This window comes from Dipodomys spectabilis, unplaced genomic scaffold (assembly GCF_019054845.1).
Source record: "Dipodomys spectabilis isolate Male_0828 unplaced genomic scaffold, ASM1905484v1 ptg000414l, whole genome shotgun sequence".
In the NCBI taxonomy this organism is placed as follows: Eukaryota; Metazoa; Chordata; class Mammalia; order Rodentia; family Heteromyidae; genus Dipodomys; species Dipodomys spectabilis.
Genome location: NW_024871091.1, coordinates 57487 through 70946, shown reverse-complemented (window position 1 = coordinate 70946; position 13460 = coordinate 57487). Strand labels below are relative to the sequence as shown.

Sequence of the window (13460 nt, the reverse complement as noted above, 5' to 3'; positions counted from 1 at the left end):
CTTCTTTTCTCTATTCAATAAAAGACATTTGCCATGTGTCCCAAAGGATGCTTCAATAATTCATTCATTGTCTTTCCTAGCTTCTTTCCATCTCATGATGAGTGAAGCTCCATTGAATTAACTTTGAAATTCTGCTTGTCAGGAAAACAGCCAAAATATTGAAACAGATGTCAAAAAGTATTTTCTCAACTTGGAATCATTAAATGTATTGCTATTCATAGACAATATTAAATATAATTATGTGATACAACAAATATAAATCACATTATTCTTGCAAAACATGTAACTGGATATATTAATATTAGTCTTTTATTGCCCTATTGTGTTTTTTACACATGAATTAATTCCTTTTGTTTTCACTTTTAAATTTTAAGTAACGATTTAACAAAATAATCTCTCTGAACACATGAAGACTATAATCAGGCTCTGCTTTCCCATTCCCTGGAGTTAATACTATCATATCTAATTTCCAGATCAAGATCATCTCCTTACCCCATCTGCCTGGTTGAATTCTTGTCCAGGTTGGAATTAGAACTATAAGCATAACCCCATCCACTTTAGGGCTTAGAATTTGTTATGTCACTCAAGTCATTGCATGTGTTGATTATTCCTGTAATTTAAAAAGAGGTGTATGTTCCGAAAAGTATGTTACACAGTTTCTTTCTATGCAAACATCACAGACTTAGATGGTATAGTCAATTATACCCCCTGAGTTTTATACTATACCCTGTTGCTCCTCATCTACCAACCAGTACAGCATTCAGATATATTGAACTGTGGGCAATTATAACTAAGCCTGAGTATCTAAATAGAACTATATATGGAAATATATCACTCAGTAAAATGTTGAAAACTTTTAAATGTTGAAAAGTCACTGCAATACTCGGCCAAAGTTATTAAAATTATACTAGTATTTGGGTTATTTTTATCAAAAACTTTAATTTTCTTGTTAAATTTGCAAATTCTATATAATATCAAAGTAAAAATGTTACTAGCAAATGAAAAAAAAAACAAATCAACATGAATCCAATTTTCTATGCAGAAAAATAATGAAAGGAAAAATTTGGGGGGATAACCATGACTCCCAATTTCTTTTTTTTTAATTTTTATTTATTTTTTATTGTGAAAATACTGTACAGAGGGGTTACAATTACATGGGCAAGATAATGAGTACATTTCTTATCAAGCATTGTAGCCTCCTCCTTTGTTTCCCCTTCCTATCCCTTCCCATCCTCCCCCCACCCCCCACCCCCAATCCTCCCTGCCCCCCCCCACCAAAGTTGTAAAGTTCGTTTTCGACATAACGACTTGTACTTCTCATTGTTGCAACGGTGACCCCCAATTTTTATGCAGTTAATTTTCCAAACAGGTAGAATATTAAACAACTATATTTTAATTCATTGTAGTTTAGCACTGGTGGCATATGCCTATAATCCTAGCCACTAAAGAGACTGAGATCTGAATATCTCAGTTTGAAGGCAGTCCTGGCAGACATGCACTTATCTCCAATTAACTGGCAAAAAGTAGGTGAAAGAAAAGGAATGGTTCAAGTGACAGAGCAACAATCTTGAGCAAAAAAGCTAAGTGAGAGCACAGATCATGAGTTCAGGCCCCAGTAACAGCATATATACAAAAGTTTTACCACTTATCCTGTAATTATATCTTTCTTTTTTTCAGTCTTACTACAGCTTCATTCCCTTCTACATATCACTAACTTTCTTTACTCTCTTACAATGACCATCAAGTTGATTAATCTAGCTTACATTTCAGATTATTACTGGTTTTATTAAGGCTTGAACTCAGGAATTCATACTTCCATTTAGTTTACATGCTCTACCATGCCTTTAGCCCCTGTCATGGCTAGTATTTTTGGAGATGGAGTTCCACAGGCCTTTCTTTCCCAGCTGGCTCCGAATGACAGTAATCCACATGTTAGCCTTCATGATAGTTAAGGTTATAAATAACACTGGATTGGTTTTCAAATTTCTTAAACAATTTGGAAGAATATTCTGATGTATCTTCTAATTATGTTTGTAGTTTAAAACTTCTATCAGTTACTATTATGTTCCTGTAGCAAACTTCTTAAAAAAATTGACTTGAAATGTGGAATGGGCAGCTTCATTCTTCAATGAAATAGAAGAAGCAAACCAAAAATTCATATGGAACAATAAAAGACCCTGAATAGCAAAAACAATCCTCAGCAGAAAGAACTGTGCTGGAGGAATATCAATACCAAATTTCAAACTCTATGACAAAGCCATAGTAATCCAAACAGCTTGGTACTGGCACAAGAACAGACCCAAGAACCAATGGAATAGAACTGAAGACCCAGAAATGAATTCACAGACCTTTAGACACCTAATCTTCAATAAGGTAGCTAAAAAATAGAATGGAAAAAAACAGCTTCTTCAGTAAATGATGCTTGCAAAATTGGTTAACTACTTGTAGAAAACTAAAACTAAATCCTTATATACCACCCTGCAGCAGAATCAACTCCAAGTGGATCAAAGACCTCAAAGTAAAAGCAGACACCCAGAGAACATTACAGGAAGGAATAGGAGAAACTCTAGGGCTCCTTTGGACAGGCTGAAATTTTCTTAATAAAGACCCAGAAACACAACAAATCAAAGAAAGTTTGGACAAATGTTATTGCAGGACACTGCAGGCTTCTGGATGGCAAAGGATATAGCTAGCAAAATCAATAGAAAGCCAACGAACTGGGAGAAGGTCTTCAATAGCCATACAATGACAAGGGTCTCATATCTAAAATATACTTAGAACTCAAAAAATTAAATCCTCCAACAACAAATCCTCAAAGAAACAACTGCCTGATTAATAAGTGGGCTAAAGCCTTATAGAGAGACTTCTCTGAAGAGGAAATAAGAACTGCCAATAGACATATGAAGAAATGCTCAACTTCTCTAGCCATAAAAGAAATGCAAATTAAAGCCACATTGAGATTCCACCTCACCCCAGTTAGAATGTTATAATCAAGAACTCTAACAACAACAGATGCTGGAAGAGATGTAGCCAGAAGGGAACCCTACTGTATTATTGGTGGGAGTGTAAACTTGTACAACCACTTTGGAAAGTAGTATGGAGGTTCCTCAAAAGACTCCACATAGAGCTCCCCTATCACCCAGCAATCCCACTTTTTGGCATTTACCCAAAAGATCATAAACAAGGCCACACTAAAGCTACCAGCACAGCTAAATTATTCACCATAGCTAAGATGTAACCAACCCAGATGTCCCTAAGTAGATGAATGATCAAGAAAATGTGGTCTCTCTCTCTCTCTCTATATATATATCTATATCTACATATACACATATAGATATATATACATACACATATATGCATATACATACATATATATACATATACATACATATATATATACATATACATACATACATATACATACATATATACATATACATACATATATATACATACATATATATATATATAAATATAAAATGGAATTTTATGCCTCCATCAGAAAACATGACATTGGCCCCCTTTGTTAGGAAATGCAAAGACTTGGAAAATTTTATATTAAGTGAAGGAAGCCAGGCCCAAAGAAACATGGATCCCATGGTTACCCTTATTTGCAATAACTAGTATATGTCTGGGACAATCAGAAAAGGTCAAATGCTATCTACATATGATCATATAAGATGATGCTAAGTGAAATGAACTCCAAGATAGAGATACAAATGTTATTTTTTTCTTTCTTGGTGTTGTTTTTAATATATTTACAATGTACTGTGTGATTTTTTTAAATTTCTCTTGTATTTTCTTCCCCCAGAGTATAACCTCTGTTTTCACTGTATTTAATTCCAGTACCTTTCATCTTGTTTACACATTTTTCTAATTTGGAGAGGGGAAGGGAATACCGAAATGTTGAAATAAGGAAACAGGTTGACCCATTGTAACAATGAGATATACAAGACACTATGTTGAAAATGAACTTTACAGCTTCGGGGACAAGAGAGAAGTTGGGAAGGTAGAGAGCAAAGGGATGGTAGGTGAAAAACAAAGGAGGGGGTAAAAATGCTTGATTGGAAATGGACTCATTACCTTACTCATGTAACTGTAACCACTTCGTACAGTATCTTTACAATATAAATATATATTTAAAAAGTGGGATGGGTTATTTGAGCTCACAATTTCAGACATCTTAGTCCCTGGCTAATTGTATCCATTGTTTTGTAATTAATAGTGGCATTGATGTATGATAGAGAAAAGATGTTCACACTTCAAGGGTATCAGGAAGTAAAGAAACAAAGAAAGGAGGGTTCAAGATCCCAATATCCCCTCCAAGGCACCCTCCGTTCTATCCAATTTCCCTTCACCAAATCCTTCCTTCACCTGTTCCCATCAAGCTGAGAAAAAAATCTTTAACATATGAGTCTTAGGTTACAGTTATAATCCAAAGCATAGCATTTACCTTGGGCTTCTTTTATACTTGCTTTTCTCAAAGATTCTGTGGCCTCTTTTTAAATGGAGTTTATACCTCCCCACACACACATTTTATAGCTGCTGTGGCATTCCAACTTCCTGTTTTCATCTTCTATGACTAACTGTAATATCTTTCAGGTATTATTTTTATTTCTTTTTTATTTTATATGGAAACATTTTATTGACAGGTCAGAATTAAGAGTCATGCACAGAAATAAAACAATGACAGAAATAAAAACAATCATAACACTTGGAGTGTAAAGCAGCAGCAGCTAGTACTCTTCACAATCATCTTCCCCATTAGCGCTATCTGCTCCAACCTCCTCATAATCCTTTTCTAAGGCAGCCATGTCCTCATGGGCCTCTGAAAACTCCCCTTCCTCCATCTCCTCACCCACATACCAGTGGACAAAGGCATGCTTGGTATACATCAGGTCAAACTTGTGGTCCAGGCAAACCCAGGCCTCAGCAATGGCTGTGGTATTGCTCAGCATGCACACAGTGCACTGTACCTTGGCCAGGTCTCCACCAGGAACCACCGTGGGAGGCTGGTAATTGATGCCAACCTTGAAACCAGTGGGACACCAATCCACAAACTGGATGGTACGTTTGGTCTTGATGGTGGCAATGGCAGCATTGACATCTTTGGGAACTATATCACCATGGTACAACAGGCAGCAGGCCATGTATTTATCATACCAAGGGTCACATTTCATCATCTGGTTGGCTGGCTCAAAGCAAGCATTGGTGATCTCTGCTACAGAAAGCTGTTCATGGTAGGCTTTCTCAGCATAGATGTCAGGGGCATATGTGGCCAGGGGGAAGTGGATGCGGGAATAGGGCACCAGGTTGGTCTGGAATTCTGTCAGGTCAACATTCCGGGCCCCATCAAATCTCAGGGAAGCTGTGATGGAAGACACAATCTGGCTAATAAGGCGGTTCAGGTTAGTGTAGGTTGGGGCTTTCAATATCGAGGTTTCTACAACAGATGTCATAGATGGCCTCATTGTCCACCATGAAGCCACAGTCTGAGTGCTCCAGGGCAGTATGGGTGGTGAGGATAGAGTTGTAGGGCTCAACTACAGCTGTGGACACCTGGGGGGCCGGGTAAATGGAGAACTCCAGCTTGGACTTCTTGCCATAGTCCACAGAGAGACGCTCCATCAGCAAGGAGGGGAAGCCAGAGCCAGTTCCCCCACCAAAGCTGTGGAAGACCAGGAAACACTGAAGACCTGTGCACTGGTCAGCCAGCTTCCGAATTTGGTCCAAGACGAGGTCAATGATCTTGCCAATGGTGTAGTGACGATGGGCATAGTTATTGGCAGCATCTTCCTTGCCTGTGATGAGCTGCTCAGGGTGGAAAAGTTGACGGTAGGTGCCAGTTTGAACTTCATCAATGACTTTGGGCTCCAGGTGTACAAACACTGCCCTGGGCACGTGCTTGCCAGCGCCTGTCTCACTGAAGAAGGTGTTGAAGGAGTCATCTCCTCCCCCAATGGTCTTGTCACTTGGCATCTGGCCATCAGGCTGGATGCCGTGTTCCAGGCAGTAGAGCTCCCCGCAGGCATTGCCAATCTGGACACCAGCCTGACCAACGTGGATGGAGATACACTGATGCATGTTGGGGACCTGTGGATGTCAGTGACGCAAGCAAAACCTGGGGAGGGAAAGGGTCGGAGACAAGGGTCTCCCACTAAGAGACTACTAAGGAGTCCAAGGGAGAAGCAGAATCTTATTTTTATTTCTTGTGTCAAGTAATTATAGTTGGGCCCTGGTGGCTCACACTTGTAATCCTAGCTACTCAGGAGGCTGAGCTCTGAGGATTGCAGTTCAAAGCCAGCCCAGGAATATCCGTGGGACTCATCTCCAATAACACCAGAAAACTGGAAGTGGCACTGTGGCTCAAGTGGTAGAGTGCTCGCCTTGAGAAGACGAGCTCAAGGACAGCTCCCAGGCCCAGAGTTCAAGCCTCAGGAGCAACAACAACAAACAAAAGTAATTATTTCTATCAGCCAACAGCCAGGTCATATTAAGTGTTTCTATAATAGACTATTTAGCACACTAAGTATAGGGCTAAAATGTTTTGTTTTCATGCGTATCTCTTCTTCTAGGCAGAAAGCTCTCAAGACAGTAATTAACTCATTGTTTATATTTGTAAATTTGGGACAACTTTCCAGTGCATTTTGAATTCATTAATGGACTAGATAAATGCTTTTCACGCCACATTGTTCAGAGCCCTAAGTCTCTTATAGGTAACTAAACGCTATTGTCAAGTAGGATGCTGTATATAAAGGGGTAGACATAATAAAAGGAAATGTTCAGGGTTTTCAACTTTGCATATATTTTATCAATATAGAATGTTATTCTCTCATTTCACTTTTTTAAGAAATGACTTTACTATGCAAAATAGTTGAGAAAGAACTGCAGTCTGTGATATTGACAATAACCTACAGCCCAAAATCTGTGATTTGGTGAAATTGCAATGAATTAAATGACTAAAATAATATAAGATGAAAGCATTCAACTCTATTCAACACACAAAGGGTCTTCAAAGAGGTTTACTCCAGACATAGTACATTTTCTGACAATTCAGCAGGTCATTAACATTACTGTATGAGACAATCATTCCGCAAGTGATTTCTAGGAAGTCATTTTTTCTATAGTGCCAAGAAACAAATTATGATGCCATGCCTGCAGAGCTAGAATTCCATTTTGCTTCAACTGCTATTCAAACCCATAATAGTTCATTCCGTGTGAGTTAGTAATTCACATAAATCTATAAAATACATAAGCTTTTCTTTTGCCTGTGGGGGCCTCTTGATTTAGAAAATGTGATTGAATATAAAAGGAAATATTCAGTGAGGTGAGACAAAATTGAACATCTAATTAAATCACTTGCCGCTTGCCTTGGAGGTTAATGAGCAACCCAACTAGGGATCACAAAACCAAAATCAGACATTTTAGAAGTTCAATAAATAGATTTTATAATCTTATTATTAAGAATTATGAAAGTTCTTGGATCCCTTTCCATTTGGTGACATTTTCACTTTAGGTATGAATTCTGTAATATGCCATACCTCATGTGGCAAAAGCCTTGGAGAAAACATGGCATAATTTTCTCTACATCAGATGAGGAAAAGAAGCAAGGGAAAGGAAACAACGTGTCTCAGTTCACCAGAGCAATCGAAATAGAGCTATATGTAAGGTCCTCTGACTTTTAACTAGATAGTATTTTTTTTCTCTTTAACATTAAACTGCTTGCTGCTGAAAATCATGGTAGCTGATTTTCCTGTACTTGTCATGTTATTTGCACAATATAGATAAGAGATACATGACTTACATATCATTTGCAGATATTTTAATCCATAGCTTTTTCCTACTAATTGTATTTGTTGGGAAACATCGAGCATAACTATATTATTAGTGTAGACTGATATGGGCTTTAATATTCAATAAGTACATGAATTACAAACTGCATTATCATATATGCATTATTACTGACCCTTTATGAGAAATATTAGACCAATATATATACTGTGCCTCTTCAGAATCAGAGAACATTTCCACACTATACACTTGATCAAGTCAGCTTTTTTTTTTACAATATATAAAATTTAGTATGAAAATCTCATACTCTCCTATGATAGAGAAAGCAGAATAATACTTTCAATGAGATTACAGCAGAATAGAAAGAGTATTGCTTTGAAAAGAAAATAGATCTGAATTTGTTTTATTTATGCCTCCTTCCAGTACTTTATTTATTATCTTTAAGTAGTTGTAGAAAGAAGTTTCAAATCAACATATCTGTGCATACAATACCTTTTAATCAGTGTCATTCCATTCATTGTTCTCCATCTCTCCCAACCCCTCTCATCCCTGCAAATATTGGTTCTATTTCCATACATATATGTGTATATATGGACATAAGTATGTATATACATATATACTATACATATATATGTATGTTTGTGTGTGTGTGTGTGTATATATATATATATATATATATATATATATTCACTTAGAATACTATTACTTCATTCACCTACTCTTCCTCTCTCTGTCTATCCCTTCTCCGTAACCTTACATCCCCAATAACACATTCCAGCTTCTCGGTTTTCACTGTGTCAAACATTTGGGCCTCTGTTTCTCTGAGGAAGTAACATAGAAATATCAATTGTGCTAGATTTTTCTAATATAAACATTTTGTCTTCCATTCCAAATGTTCTTCTCTGTATACTCACACTCACCATAAGATCTGGGTCTTGGCCTGTCCAATCTGGTTGAATGTCAGCATTAGACATTATCAGGGTCTCTTGGTGCATTCTCTTATAGAACAGAGTGGTTATATCTGTAAACTCTTGGTTGCTCTGTTGAGAGTGTCCCAAGTGGGATCTCAGCCCAAAATACTGGTTTGTAAACAAACCATTTTCAAAGTCCTCTTCAGTTATCCCTTCAAATAACTTGAGGAGAGAAGAGATTATTTGGTAACAATGGCACAAGGGACAAGAACTGGACAATTGGGCCATTTCTGAGTTTCTATCTAAATCATGAGTATTTTAAACTCAAATGATATCATTATTTGGAAGTGTTATTTGTTATTTAATAATCATATCAAGAACATGTTTTAAGGACTAAAACATTATATATAATCCATAATATGAACCATACATTGGTATGCATATCATATACATGCATATTATATATCATATAATAGAGCATTCAAAAACAAGAAATAAATAAAAGTTTAGCTATTCCTGAGTTAAATAAAAATATTAATAGTTATGTATGATTTAATTCTTTTAGTACAATATTGTGAAGCAAGAAGGTGTTTACTATCAATTGAGGTAAGAATGTATGTAGTTTGAAAACATCATTATCTAGGATTTTGTGATTTATTTATTTGAATGTATGTTCCTGTCTCTTAGCTCACCTTTTGAAAATCATGAGGGATTGAATTCTCTTTGATAATTTAAATATTAATAGCAACTGTGAGTATGACATTTTGCAGAGTTCAAGCCCCACGACCGACAAAAAAAAAAATTCTGGAAACCAGATTAAGCATAATATGAATGTAGTTTAAATGATGGATGGGGTGACTAATAAAGAAGTACTAGACACTTAGATGGGTACATTGAATTTTATCACCCTTGTACAAACTTTTGCAGATAAGAAAAATTAAAAATATAAAAATTCACCAGATTACATCTTAACTGATACTCAGGCTTAGTAGCACATCCCTTTAAAACCAAGTATGATGGAAGGTATAAATACATGGATCATGGAAAAGATATATGCCCATGTAGTAAGTGAGACACTCTCTCAATAATAACAAAGGCAAACATGGCCTGGAGCCATGACCATCCGGTTTAGCACCTGTCTGGTCTGCAAGAGACTCTGATTTCAATTCCCAGTACTGCCAAAAGTTAACAAGTAATAGTATGCAGAGAAATAATGGCACATGTTCTTAGGTGGAACAAATCCTAGATAATCTTGCATCAGAACAGACAGTGGAAGAAGAATGAGGTATTTTACTTGCAGAATTTAAGTTTCATTTATTGACACAAGATAGAATGTGTCATTTGCTTATTTTGAGTCTTTGCTGAACTCTGTAGGTTTTGAAGTTAATATAAAATAATCCTCAATGATGACAATAGAATGTATGCTCTTTTTAGAAAAACTTTTTGTGCGGATTTTCCTCTTTGTGGTATTCTTATTATATTAAGAAAGGTTTAATGAAAGACTACTAGGTAAATGCTATCTGAAGCTGGAATTGTGCAGATATTCATCTCCACTACTTGTCCACAAGCAGGAGATTCTCTTAGTTCTAATATTTTTGCTCTGAGTTTGACTGTCAGGTAGTTATCGATTCCCTTTTATGTTTTAAAGCCATAATATATTATAAAATATATTTTCTCATTTATTCATAATTCTTTATACATTTGTCATCATATTTCATAATAACACCTACCTGGAAATAATTCCAATGATTGTTGATTGTTTAATGATTCAGCCACAAAGGTGTTACCATGGAAAAAGAAGCTTATGAAGTATTCTTTAGCTGATGGAAAGATGGGAAATGAGTAATAAAGTGTTCGTAGAAAAAATTCAGTGGAAATGACCTAGACTTCGGGCATTTGGTTTTCTTATTATAAAATGAACATGTTATCTGGGGACCAGTGGCTTACACCTATTTTCCTAGCTACTAAGGAGGCTGAAATCTGAAGATCACAATTCAACACCAGCCTAGACAGAAAAGTCTGTAAAACTCTCCTGTTCACCACCAAAAAGGAAGATGTGGAAGTGTGTTTCAAGTGCCAGCATTCAGTGATAAAACTTAGGAATAGCTTCCAGGCCCTGGGTTCAAGCCCAGTAATAGCAGAAAATAAAAAGGAATGTATCCTTGGGTGAATATAATTTTGTGAAAGTTATATGAATTAAAATATTTAACCAATAATCAGGTAATATCCCTAAAATTATGTGTATATATATATAATTGGGAACATTTAATAGTTTTATATGTAATGTAAAATCATACATATGAATCTGAATGTCCATCTTTAAATATGTAAATGTTAGCATTAGTAAAAAGCAAAATAAGATATATATCCTATGAATTATTAAAATTCGAAATTTAATATAAAATTCTTGTAAAGCCATGATTTGCTTTATGCTATTGAAATGTTTGTAAGTTATATTTTTGCTCATAAGATTATATAATTTTCAGTGTAGTAATGAAGGAGTTCAGTTATGTTCTAAAAGGTACTTGATATTTCAGCACCTAATTGATACTAGTACAATCAAATATAGCCTAGCAAGGAACACTGGAGTTTAATATTGTAGTTTGAATAAGACATGAATATTGGACAGTAATTTTTATACTCAGTTGTAAGATATTTTGTTGTGGTTTAGTTAAGATGAATATCTGACCTATCAATGGATCTTCCATTTTAAACATCAAGTATTAGCTAGAAATTTGCTACCATAACCACTTGAGTTTTTTAACCTTTTATACATGTTGATGCTACATGTTAAAGTTATACCAAAGATTTAAGCTTCTAATAAATAAAAAAGTATTGAAAAGTTCTTTTTTATTATCAAATGGTTTTTCTTTCTTGCTATTGTTTCTAAAACTAAACAAGATTTATTGCTTCTGTTAGATCTGATGCAACTTATTCATTAGAGAGCAACAAGTATGCACATCTGTATATTTGCATACTAAAAATAGTTTCTCAAGAAATAAAAGGTTGCTTAGAATACATAACCTCTTACTTGCTTAAATTATATGTTACTGAGTGCAGTATTATGATCTTGTTTTCAACTACATGTATGTGACTACCTAATTACAAAGCAGACAATTTAAACATAGTGTTTATTTCAAACCATTGTATCTCTGAATAAGAGTGCATTAGATTCAATGTTTAGGAGGAAAAAGAGGATTGAATGCAGACATCAAGATATGCATCCTACATTCTAAGTAAATTTTACTGTGACTGAAAATATTGCATTGCAGAACCAATGCAATTCTTTGACTATAACAATGCTGACAATATAATTATGCATAAGGTATGTCATGCTTTGAGTTCTTGGGATTCATTACTAGTTTAACTGAAAATAATGGATGTGACAGAGAATGGGACCAGGGAGATAACTGCTACTTTTGTAATGTCCATCTTTCTTATCTCTTGGTCCATTTTGTAGTGGAGTAGACAGTTCTATACTATTAGTAGTGTGGCTTGTTAGTGGAGAGAAAGACTGACATGCAGAATGGTGCTTAGAGGGTTAAGAAATTGTCCTGCATATAATAGAGAGGGACTCTGAGAAGCATGGTCAAGTTGTATTGGATCAGAAAGATGAGATAAATAATGATCAAGTTTCAGTACGTGGTGTGGTTTTAGGTTTTCGTCTCCCGGCAAGCGCTAAAGTCTTTGTTCTTTCCTAGCTAGTGTGTATGGAAGGAATAAACACGACAAGCAAATGGTCATATGGAAGATTCAGCGTTCCACAAAGAGGATAGCAAGGACTAGGTAGATATCACATTTCACTTGGTTTAGGATAGCTTATTATATTAGGATAGCAGACTAGTGAGAATTGTGGGAAAACAGAAAAGGACAGCATTTGCTCAAAAATATGGGTTGCATCAATATATATGAGATGATATGAGAGAAAATAGGACCACATTCTGTGAATAGGGTATTGCATTGAGAAGAAATCAAATTCAAGTTTTACTAAGTGGTATTTATAAAGAGGGTTAGGTACAAAACCTAGTCATTTCATAAAATTCAGAGAAAAAAATCAAATATCTATAAAGGGACAATGGCTTCTCCTCAGTGAGTTTCAAACGTCCTGACTTAAAGGCTATGAACAATGGATAAATGTGTTTAATAATTTTTAAAAGTACTTTGAATGAAGAATCTAATCCTGGTGTGATGATGAAACTCATCTTATTAAATGTAATCTTATTCTTAGAAAAACTGAGTCTTTATTAGACAGTCAAGAATCTAATATATCCTACTAAATTAAGAAAAGTGAGAGGAGTGGGTTGGGGAGGGATGGACAAGAATGTTGAAAGCGGTGACATTGATCAAGATGCATGGTATTTATAAACTGCTTTGTTGAATGGCAACTCATTTGTATAACTACTTCAAGATAATAAAAATATTTTTTAAGGAAAAGTGATTGTCTCCTAAATTTGAAAGCACTTCATGTCATCCGCCATCAGTATAGAATAAGCAAGTAGTTTTGTTGACCAGTGATATATTTTAATAGGAATAATTTCCAAAGGTAAAACAGCCCCTAGGAGGAGTTCATTTGTATTTTGGCGACATCATCATATATTGAAAAGTCTGTTATTATATATTATTAAAAGAACACACATAAATAAGGGTATCTGTTTCCCACACCTACATGTGTCCAAAAGTTCAATAAACAAAATGAGCAAAAGAATACAATTTATATGAGTGGATGGCCATTAAATGATTTCTGCAAGTGATTGATAG

At 35.4% G+C, this 13460-nt stretch overlaps 1 pseudogene; it reads right to left on the bottom strand.

The window, feature by feature from the left end:
- Positions 1-4631: 4631 nt before the first annotated feature.
- Positions 4632-6131, bottom strand: LOC122097102 (annotated as a pseudogene).
- Positions 6132-13460: the final 7329 nt, after the last annotated feature.